The sequence below is a fragment of the Chinchilla lanigera genome, unplaced genomic scaffold, assembly GCF_000276665.1.
Source record: "Chinchilla lanigera isolate Chin_1 unplaced genomic scaffold, ChiLan1.0 scaffold00122, whole genome shotgun sequence".
Lineage (NCBI taxonomy): Eukaryota > Metazoa > Chordata > Mammalia > Rodentia > Chinchillidae > Chinchilla > Chinchilla lanigera.
Window position 1 is genome coordinate 1,592,752 of NW_004955523.1, and position 9,556 is coordinate 1,602,307.

Here is a 9,556-nt window from a genome sequence, read left to right on the forward strand (position 1 = left end):
TTTTTGAGACAGGGTCTTGCTATGCAGCTCAGGCTGGCCTTGAGCTCACTTTGTAGCCCAGGCTGGTCTCAAACTTGCAACAATCCTCCTGCTTCAGCCTCCCGAGTGCTGGGATTACAGGTGTGCACCACCACGCCCGGCCTACCTTGGCCTTTGGAAGTGTCTTTCACTCCCTCCTGTGCACCACTGGCGCACCCCATTAGTGTGCTGTTTTGTTTTCAGTAGACTTGGTTTTGTTCGGGCTTTGACGAAAGCTCCTCCCGGCACCCGAGCCCAGGCTGGCCCGGAGAATAGGTGTGTGCAGTGGATGCGGCCGGCCTTGCTGCGCCAGCCCGGGCACGTCCACTCTGAAGGCAGAGCAGTGAGGAGCCGCGTGCTTCCTGCACTCGGGTTGCCAGGCCCCATAAACCAGCAGGCCAGTAACAGTAAAATTGTCTTGCTCCTTTAGTGCTTGTCATAGGTTTCGGTTGTTTATTGCCAGATTCTTATGTTGATTATGAGGTCAACTTTGAAACAAAAATTTCCACTACTTCTGTTTCTAGCTTGTAATTTTTTTTTTTTTTTTTTGAGACAGAGTTTTTCTAAGTTATCCAGGCTGGCATTGAACCTGCAGTCCTCCTGCTTTGATCTCCCTGAGTGCTGGGATTACAGGCATGTGCACCACGCCTGCCTTCAACTGGTTTAATTGAAGACTACTCTGACCTCAGAAGAGACACTGTGAGCTCGGGGTGTAGCTCAGGGGTAGAAGTACTTGCCTAGCATGCATGAGGTCCTGGGTTCCATTCCTAACTCCGGGGACCCATTGACAGGACTTCAGAGCACAGACACCGGAGTGGAACCCTTGACCTTGGGCAAATTACCTGCTCATTCGCATCTCAGGTTTCTCACTTATAAAAGGGAAGTGTTAACCGTCAGCCCACCTCAAAAGGCCCGGGCAGAGCTGGACGTGGTAGTGCGCACTTGTGATCCAAGCAGGCGTTGAGCTGAGGCCGGATGGTGAGCTGCAGGTCAGCCTGGGCTACAGAGAAAGACCCTGTCTTTAAAAAAAAAAAAAGCATTCAGTGGATTACTACATGCAAAGTGAGGAGAACAGGGGCTGGCCTATAATGGATGCTATGTGATGGGTTCTATCATTATTATTCATATTATTTATTTTTATCATTATTATTATTATTATTATTATTATTTTTGTCTTTTTGAGACAGAGTCTCGCTATGCAGTTCAAGCTGGCCTTGAGCTCACTTTGTAGTCCAGGCTGGTCTCGAACTTGTGGTGCTCCTCCTGCCTCAGCCTCCCGAATGCTGGGATTACAGGCATGTGCCACCACGCCCGGCCTATCATTATTATTTATAAGCATCCATCCATATGATCAGAGCTCTCTCGGAACTGCGTGTACCCAGGCAAAATATAAAAATAAGTTAGATGCTAAGACTGACATTAAGACTGAAATTGCAACAGGAACTGGCACTGAATGATTTTGGCCAAAGAGGGGCCCATGGGAAGGGCACTGGGCAGCTCGCAGAACCCCGGGGAACGCCGCAGAGCTCTGAAATGCGAACAAAGGACTCTGGGCCCCAGCCAGCGGGGAGACCAAGACCGTGGCGCAGGAGCTCTTCAGAGGCTTGGCCGGGTCTTGGAACCTTAGGCAAACGGTGCCAGGACCACAGCCGCAAGCCTGAATGATGAGCTTGTTGCTGCTGCTCCTGGAATCTCGACAGTGGAATCTGGTGCTCTGGCCACTCCCAGCAGAAAAGATCCTTTGCTGGATCTGTGGTAGGCGTGGGCTCCTGACTCAGAGTCCACGGCAGCACAGCAGGTTGGCGGAGCCCAGGGCATGTTTCTGCCCTGTGTCCCTGAAGCTAGGACGCGCTTGGTTGTCGGCCTTTGAGGTGATAGCTGGGCAGTGGGTTTCAGCTTCCACTAAGAGTCATAGGTGAAGTTTTTCCTGACCTGGGAAAGGATTCTAAGCCTTGGAGGTATAATAAAAAGGAATACTCGGTGAATGTTAAAACTATTTTAAAAAATTATTATAGTAAAAACCATATTGCTATTAATCTTCCTCAAAATACTTCCCCACAGCCGCCGAGCTTTGAACACACTTATCCCAGTGTTGGGGCAGTTCCGGAGCAGTTCTGGAACTCCTCTTGTGTGAGTACCTTTAGTTGCGCTGTCTTGGCTGCCTCAATGTCCCGAACTGATTCAAAAACACATTCACCTTTTATGGTCATTTTGACTTTGGAGAAGAACCAGAGGTTACCTAGTGCCAGATCCCGAAAATAAGGTAGATGAAGACACACTAACGTTTTTTACAAATCTGCCTGTCCAGGTGGACTTGTAAAATATGTCGTCATATTTTCAGTGACACCTTGTAAAGATACAAAAAAGGACTTCCAGGGCTGTTTCAGAAAGTGGCAGGAATGAAGGGATACACGTGTATGAAGTAAGGGGAGTGTCTTGAGGAGAATTAATGGGGATGTGCCTTTTACTGTAATAAAGTTTTAAAAATTTAAACTTTCACTTTATATTTTGATGATACCTGGTAGGTAGTCTACAAGTGATAAATGTCACTTTCAAATACTTTCCAATCTTTCTCTTTCCATCATATCAGCATCATATATATATATATATATATATATATATATATATATATCACAGTAAGTACTTATAATTAACAGAAGTTTGGAAAACACTGGCCCAGTGCCCGGGCATCTCTCTCTCTCCCTTTCTCTCTTTTAACCAGAGACACAGGTAACTATGTAAGTTTTAAGAAAGATAAAAGCTCACCTGGTTGGATTTGGGCAGGAGCCTTAAAGGGTGTTACACCCCAATATTTATAAGTGACAGTAGATGCTCCTATTGATTAATAAAATGCAAATGCCTTTACTAGATATACAAGTTCTGTTTTTTTTTTCTGGTACCGGGAATCGAACTCACGACCTCGCGCTTGCCAGGCAGGCGCTGTGCCACTGAGCTAAATCCCCAGCCCCCACAAGTTATGTTTTATATTATTCTATATTTTTAAAAAAATCAACAGATATCAAAATTACCACTGCTACCACCAGAATGTTGCGATTGTGGGTTGCTTGCTTCTTGGTGGTGCTGGGATCATACCCAGGGCCTCACACGTGCGAGGGAAGTGTTCTACCACAGAGCTACATCTCAGTCCCTGATACTTTCCTTTTAAAACCTTTTAAAAAGATGTCTTTTAAAGAGGGTCGTTGAATTTTGTATGTATGTATATACAGGATAGTTAACGTAGTTGTTCTACTGTCTTCTATTTCTTTGCTGAGAGAAACTGTCAATAAGTCCTTGATTGATCAGTATTGCATGTCTCTATCTGTCTTCATGAGAAACCACTTTGAAGATCTCAATATGTAATACAACGAGCATTGTTAATTTCCTACCACTTTGTTTGTAACTCTGTATTGTCTGTGCTGTTCTTTTGCTATTTTGTAAAAGCTTGTCTGTCTGTTAATGTTTTCCTCCTTTGATTTTTAAACTAAAAGAACCCCAAAAAATAAAAATAAAAATAAAGAGGGTCGTCGTATTAGAAGGTTGCAGACACTTCACACTGTCCCAGCGCTCCTTTTCCAAATGGAGAAATGCAAACCTGAGCGGAGAGGGGCTGCACGAGGCCATGTGGTTGGTTAAGTAGCAGATTCTGGGCCTCGTGCCAGGGCCCTCAGTGTCTGCCATCGCCAGGTTGCCAGGCGCAGGCCCGGCCGTCCAGCTGCACAGCCGCACCTTCCCGAGACAGGTCTCAACAGGAGGCCGGGCTGCTCTGGAACACTGGCCTGTGGCTGCTACTGCTTAATTCTCCCTTAGCTTCTGGGTTAGGACGTCCCTGAGCAGCTTGCTTTCTGCTGCCTGCGCTCTCCTTCCAGCTGGGGGAAAACAGTCCCCACGCTGGGCTCACTCTTGTGGATTTCTTTGTGCTGGTTCTAGAAGCTGGAGGATGTCACCTTCTAGGCTCTGACCTTCGCCAGCCTCAACGCTGCCTCCTGTCGGTACAGTCTACCTCCTGCCCTCACCTTTGACTTTCTCCTGGCCCTGCAGGTCTGATCTGGACATCTGCGAAGTGTACCAGTGTTTGTTTGTTTTGTTTTTGTTTTTCTCCGGTACCGGGAACCGAACTCACGACCTTGCGCTTGCCAGGCAGGCGCTTTTGCCACTGAGCTAAATCCCCAGCCCTGAAGTGTACCAGTGTTGAACTGCCTGTCTCCCTGCCTGGCCCGCCAGTGTAGAGCCAGCCCCTCTGCAGGAAGGCCCTGTGGCAGCGCTGACTCTCCGCTCCCCACCCTCTTTAGCACCTAACAGGGCCTGGCCCTGCCGCCCCTTTTGAGGGATGAGTGACTGCTTCTGTGCTCTCACACCTCCTCAGGGCTAATTAGAGCCAAAGGAGGGGGAGGTGCCCAGGACACACTTCTGACAGACTTGTGTGTGTGAAAGAGATTTCCCTTCTAGACTGCTGGGGGGATTTCCGTCTTGTATTAACATCAGATGTTGAGATCTGAAATCAGAGTGTCATCAGCAAGATTTAGGGTAACCTCAGGCCAGAGCAAGGAAAATTAGAGATGGGAACCCAGAAAGAGCACTGGGATCAGGCTAAGACTGCTGAGGTAAATTAGACAGCAAGGCATTCACTCACTCACTCATTCATCCATCCTTTCAAAGATTTGTATTTGGCATATTGTGTGTCATAGTCAGTGATGAACGGGACGACTCCTTGCCCTCAAGGGACACAAAGCAGGGAGCTGGTATCTGCAAGAGATTGTAATGTGTGCTGTGATGTTAATAGCTAACATCTATTGAGTATTCACTGTGTCCCAGCGGTCATACACTGCCTCATGCCATCTTCACAGGAGCCCGAGTAGTAGGTAGTGTGATCCTCTCCATCGTACAGACGAGGAGAGGGAGGCACAGAGAGGTGAAGTGACTTCCTCAAGGTCACAGAGCTGGGGCAAGCATCATACTAGACTTTAAATCCAGGTGGTTTGACTCCAGGCCCTCTCCTTGCAGCTGCTCTGTTGATTTCTGTCTCATGTGATCGAGAACGGCCAGGACCCTGCGGAAGCAACTCACCTCACATGGAGGGCAAGGCGGCTTCCTTAGGAGGGGAAAAGAGGAGCCAAGGGGCCGGTCAGAACTCGTTAGGGATGAGGGTGGGGACATCCGGACTGCGGGCACAAAGGCCGGGCAGGAGCGCGGGGTGCACTGACTAGATTCAGAGCGTCACGTGCCTCTGACCCTCACGCCCGCTGGCTGGAAGGGGAGGGAGGAGAGCTGGGAAGGCCAAGGGGCTGGAGGAGCAGGTGCCAGCCTAAGAGGGAAGCCTCTACCCACCTGACCTGGGGGATACGGAAGGTGGGGAAGTTTCCCAGGCAGATTTTACTTCAGAAAACTTGCTGTGAACTAGGCTTGGAGAGGTGGAGTCCAGCACGACTGGAGGCCTTACAGGTGTTCAGGGCACAGACGGAGGTGGCCCAGTGCGAGGACTGGCAGTGGCGAAAGGGAGACGTAGGCCAGGTTTGGTTACTTTGTGGTAGGGAGGCTCACCATCAAACCAGACTGCAAACTGGGGGGAACAAGACACCCCACCCAGCTGCAAGACAGTCAGGTATCAGCCCTGGTCAAATGCTAGGCAACTGGCCAAACTCTAAACAGGCAAAAGGTGGTGGAAGAAAAGCCTGGCAGAAATCATTTACTTTTTGATTTCTTGCTGGGGACTGAACCCAGGATCTCAGACATCATGGGCAGGCACTCCACTGAGATACCCCCAGGCCCAAATTTACTTTTTTTATGCATGTATGCTGCTGGTGATTGAACCTAGGGCTGTTCCACAACTGAGCTGTAGCCCTCTCTATTTTTTATTTTGAGAGAGGGTTTCACTGAATTGTCCAGGGTGGCCTTGAACTTATAATCCTCCTGCCTCAGCCTCCCATACAGCTGGGATTACAGGTGTTCACCATCACTCCTGGCTCCTGATTTACTTTTTTCAACTTTTATTGAGATATAATGCACATACTATCCAATTCACTCATATAAAGTATATAATTCGATTTTGGGGTATATTCAGAGATGTGCAACCATTATTACAATCAGTGTTACAAAACTTTCATAGTTAACTTACTTTTGAAGGAATTGTTCTCTTATTCCCATAAATGGAAGACTTGTATTATTTACCATAAAGGGAAGGCAAAATAAAGACAAAGCAATGAGAGCTGGGCAATGTTGAATGCTTCCTAGCTGGTGCTGCCTGTGAAGCATCTGAGCTGGAGACTTTTTCTCCGCCAGCAAGACCTTGCAGGTGGGAAAACATGGGTAAGGACGCACCAGCTCCAGGCTGAGCCTCTCTGGCATAATGAGAAAGAGAAAAAGACAATTGAAAAGAAAGTTACCTTTTCATTATGTTAGGTTAAAGCCGCATCCCTGAGCCTTCTAAAATCAGCTCGTATCTATGTCCTACACCTGTGCTCTCCAGGGTAGGGAAGGGCTTGCCCGACATCGCACCTCCAGGCAGTGGCAAACTGGGCTTAGAAGTCAAATTTCTTTCTTTTTCTTTCTCTCTTTCTGTCTCTCTTTCTCTTTCTCTTTCTTTCTTTCTTTCTTTCTTTCTTTCTTTCTTTCTTTCTTTCTTTCTTTCTCTCTCTCTCTCTCTCTCTCTTTCTCTTTCTCTTTTTCTTTCTTTCTCTCTCTCTTTCTCTTTTTCTTTCTTTCTTTCTTTCTTTCTTTCTTTCTTTCTTTCTTTCTTTCTTTGTCTTTTTGAGACAGGGTCTCACTATGCAGTTCAGGCTGGCCTTGAACTCACTTTGTAGCTCAGGCTGGCCTCAAACTCACAATGATCCTCCTGCCCCAGCCTCCCAAGTGCTGGGATTGCAGGCGTGCACTACCGCGCCCCGCAGAATTCAGGTTTCTTATATGCTGTTCTCCTTCTACTGCACCTCTTTGCAATCATTGTTTTGAATTAGGCCAAGTGCCCAATGTGTGTGCTAAGCAGCCCTTGTTACAAATGAACAAAGCACAAATTTTGCAGCTAGAAGGAGCCTCAGCAGCAGTCTAACCCCACCCATTTCATTTTACAGAGGAGAAAACTGACGAGTTTGTTTACCTAAGCATGTTTAGAGTTGCATGTCAGTCAGTTGGCCGGAATATACAGCCCATAGTACAGCTGTTGACAGTCCAGAGTGGTAACGACTGTTCTCTTGGGTTAAGCCTAACCTCTGGGTATCTCAGTCCTGGCACCAGGCCCTGCACTGCTCTCGATCTGGGTCTTTAGTTGGATCTGTCTTCACCTGCGTATGAGTGGTTTACCCCTTACTCCAGCTGCCAACGTGGCTTTCAGGATCGTGGGTGTGAGGGGAACAGTTGTGGATTGGGAAGGTGTGTTACAGAAGAAAGAAGTGAGACGTTGTTCGGAGCTGTGCAGGAGTTGAGGTTTTACCCTGCTTGCGAGCTGACGGGTGAGCCTGCCGCGGTTGCTGGGTGCTGCGGGAGACGCAGACCTCTGAGTGCAGCAGGAACAAAGGTTTCCTTACCCACAGCAAGAGCGGTGGGTAGAACGTTACCATTTGCGGGTGCTTGTTCCTGAAGGCCCGTTCCAAGGGCAAAGAGGGCCAGGTGACCTCCGGAGTGCAGTCAGGCGCATCACGGGAGCGGAGCCCTGGCTTAGAGAACCAGAGTCTTACCTACGGGGCAGTGAGCACGCCGCACTCCGCTCAGGGAAAGGCATTCTCCTAAAAGGACAGCCTAGAACAAAGGGCAGTTGGTGACTGCTCACCAGTCACGCAGACATGTGAGAGACGGAGGCCTGCCTCCCAAGTCCCTGCTATGTCACGACACAGGGATGCGAAGGTTGGAGACACAGAAGCCCACATCAGTGCGTCTGTCTTTCTGTATCGCTTCTTACTGGTTTCAGCTATGGAAAGAGCATCTGGAGGCTTGTTTGTAGACTTTGGCATGTGTCTCACTTGCAGTGTATGCAGCCTTCAATTCGCTGTCTTACCTGGGTGTAGACAACGCAAAGCATTCCTTACCACGGCTGTCAGAAACCCCTGGAAGCCCATAGCGCCACAGATGGGAGGCGAATGTAGCCTTCCGAATGCTACCTGCTTCCCGCAAATAGCACATGCTCGGAGAACCTAGGGTGGCCATGCTGCAGGCAGCTGTAGGACATACACCGTCTCTTGCACTGTGCCCATCAACACCTAGGGAAAACATGGTAAGGGCTGCCGGTCTCCATGATGCCATCAGCAAGACTCCTGACGTGGTCTAAACTGTCGTCTAGAATCACAGCTAGATGGGCCGCGAAGGCAGGCTTTGTTTGTGACACGGGCTTGATCTCTGAGGATATTCTGTATCTATAGCCTTGGCTGTCAAGCCTGAGGCTGTTGGCAGTGCTTCTCTACTGGGAGGAGGATGTATCTTGGGACAGGAGCTTACGGATACTGCTGACCCCAAAGCAGGACCTGGGACGTACCCTGCAGAGGGAGTCCGTGTCATTGTCCAGGTCCTCGGGCTCTTCGCCACCACGTCAGATGGGAGTTAACCCGCTGACTGACTCAAGCAGTGAATCAGTGGCAGGTGAACCAATGACCACACCCTCCAGTGGGGGGCAAAGAGCAAAAATTATGTCAGGAAGCTAGGCAAAGCCCAACACTATCCAAGTGGGATAGCTTTAGTGAGTCTGAAGAGGGACATGGGGGTCATGGATGCTCCAGCTGATGTGGCGGTTTGCTGTAAATGGAAATATAATGCAAACATGATTAGAGCTGGCGATACAAAGTGACTCTGTCATCTCACTGCCCTGTGGGAAATTTAATTTGGAAGGATGTAGAAGGGGGATAAACCAGGGGCAGAGGGATGCAGAAACCGTTGCTTTGTCTAAGCAGCCTACAAACTGTGGCTTTTATATACGGTTCCTTGGAGCCACCGTGATGAACTCAGGTTGAAAAAGATTCCCCAAAGCTGTAGCATCTTACGGACACTTTATATGGCCAAAGACCTTGTTCCTTGTTGGATTCCCCAGACATCGCCACACCCAGAATAGGAGGACTTCCATCTTCCCAAGAGAAGTCGGGGGCCCCAAAGTAAGCTCGCGATGACTGGTCCTCTTGGCAGTGAACCCAAATGACACCTCCCACATCATGCTAAAGCTGATGTCCCAGGATTAGCATTTATTACTGGCAGAGGATTGTGAAAAGACTTCCTCCCACTGTGCAGTGAGCTTTGACCTTTGAGCTGCGCCTGCTAATAAATATTCACCTGTCTCAAACAGGAAAAAGCAACCTGTGCTGGGTGACAGAGCTGCTGGTTAGTGTGGATCTGAGGAATGCTGTGCACACTGCTTTGATTCTTGGGTTTGTGTTTTTATATTCTTTGTAAGAAGGAAGATCTAAATTCTGCATGGTTGTGCAGTCTTGCAGGGCTCCTAGGGTTATCAAATGTACAAAATATTCACAGTAACTTTTTTATGCATACATGTTGGTGGTACATCATGCTTACATTCCTGTGTAGAGTTGGTTCATGCACATACACATCAACTTTTTTTTTTTTTTTT

At 48.4% G+C, this 9,556-nt stretch overlaps 1 long non-coding RNA gene across 1 annotated transcript in view; it reads left to right on the forward strand.

The window, feature by feature from the left end:
- LOC106147153 overlaps positions 1-9,556 on the forward strand; it is a 13,110-nt gene that overhangs the window by 2,765 nt on the left and 789 nt on the right. The window lies entirely within an intron of this gene.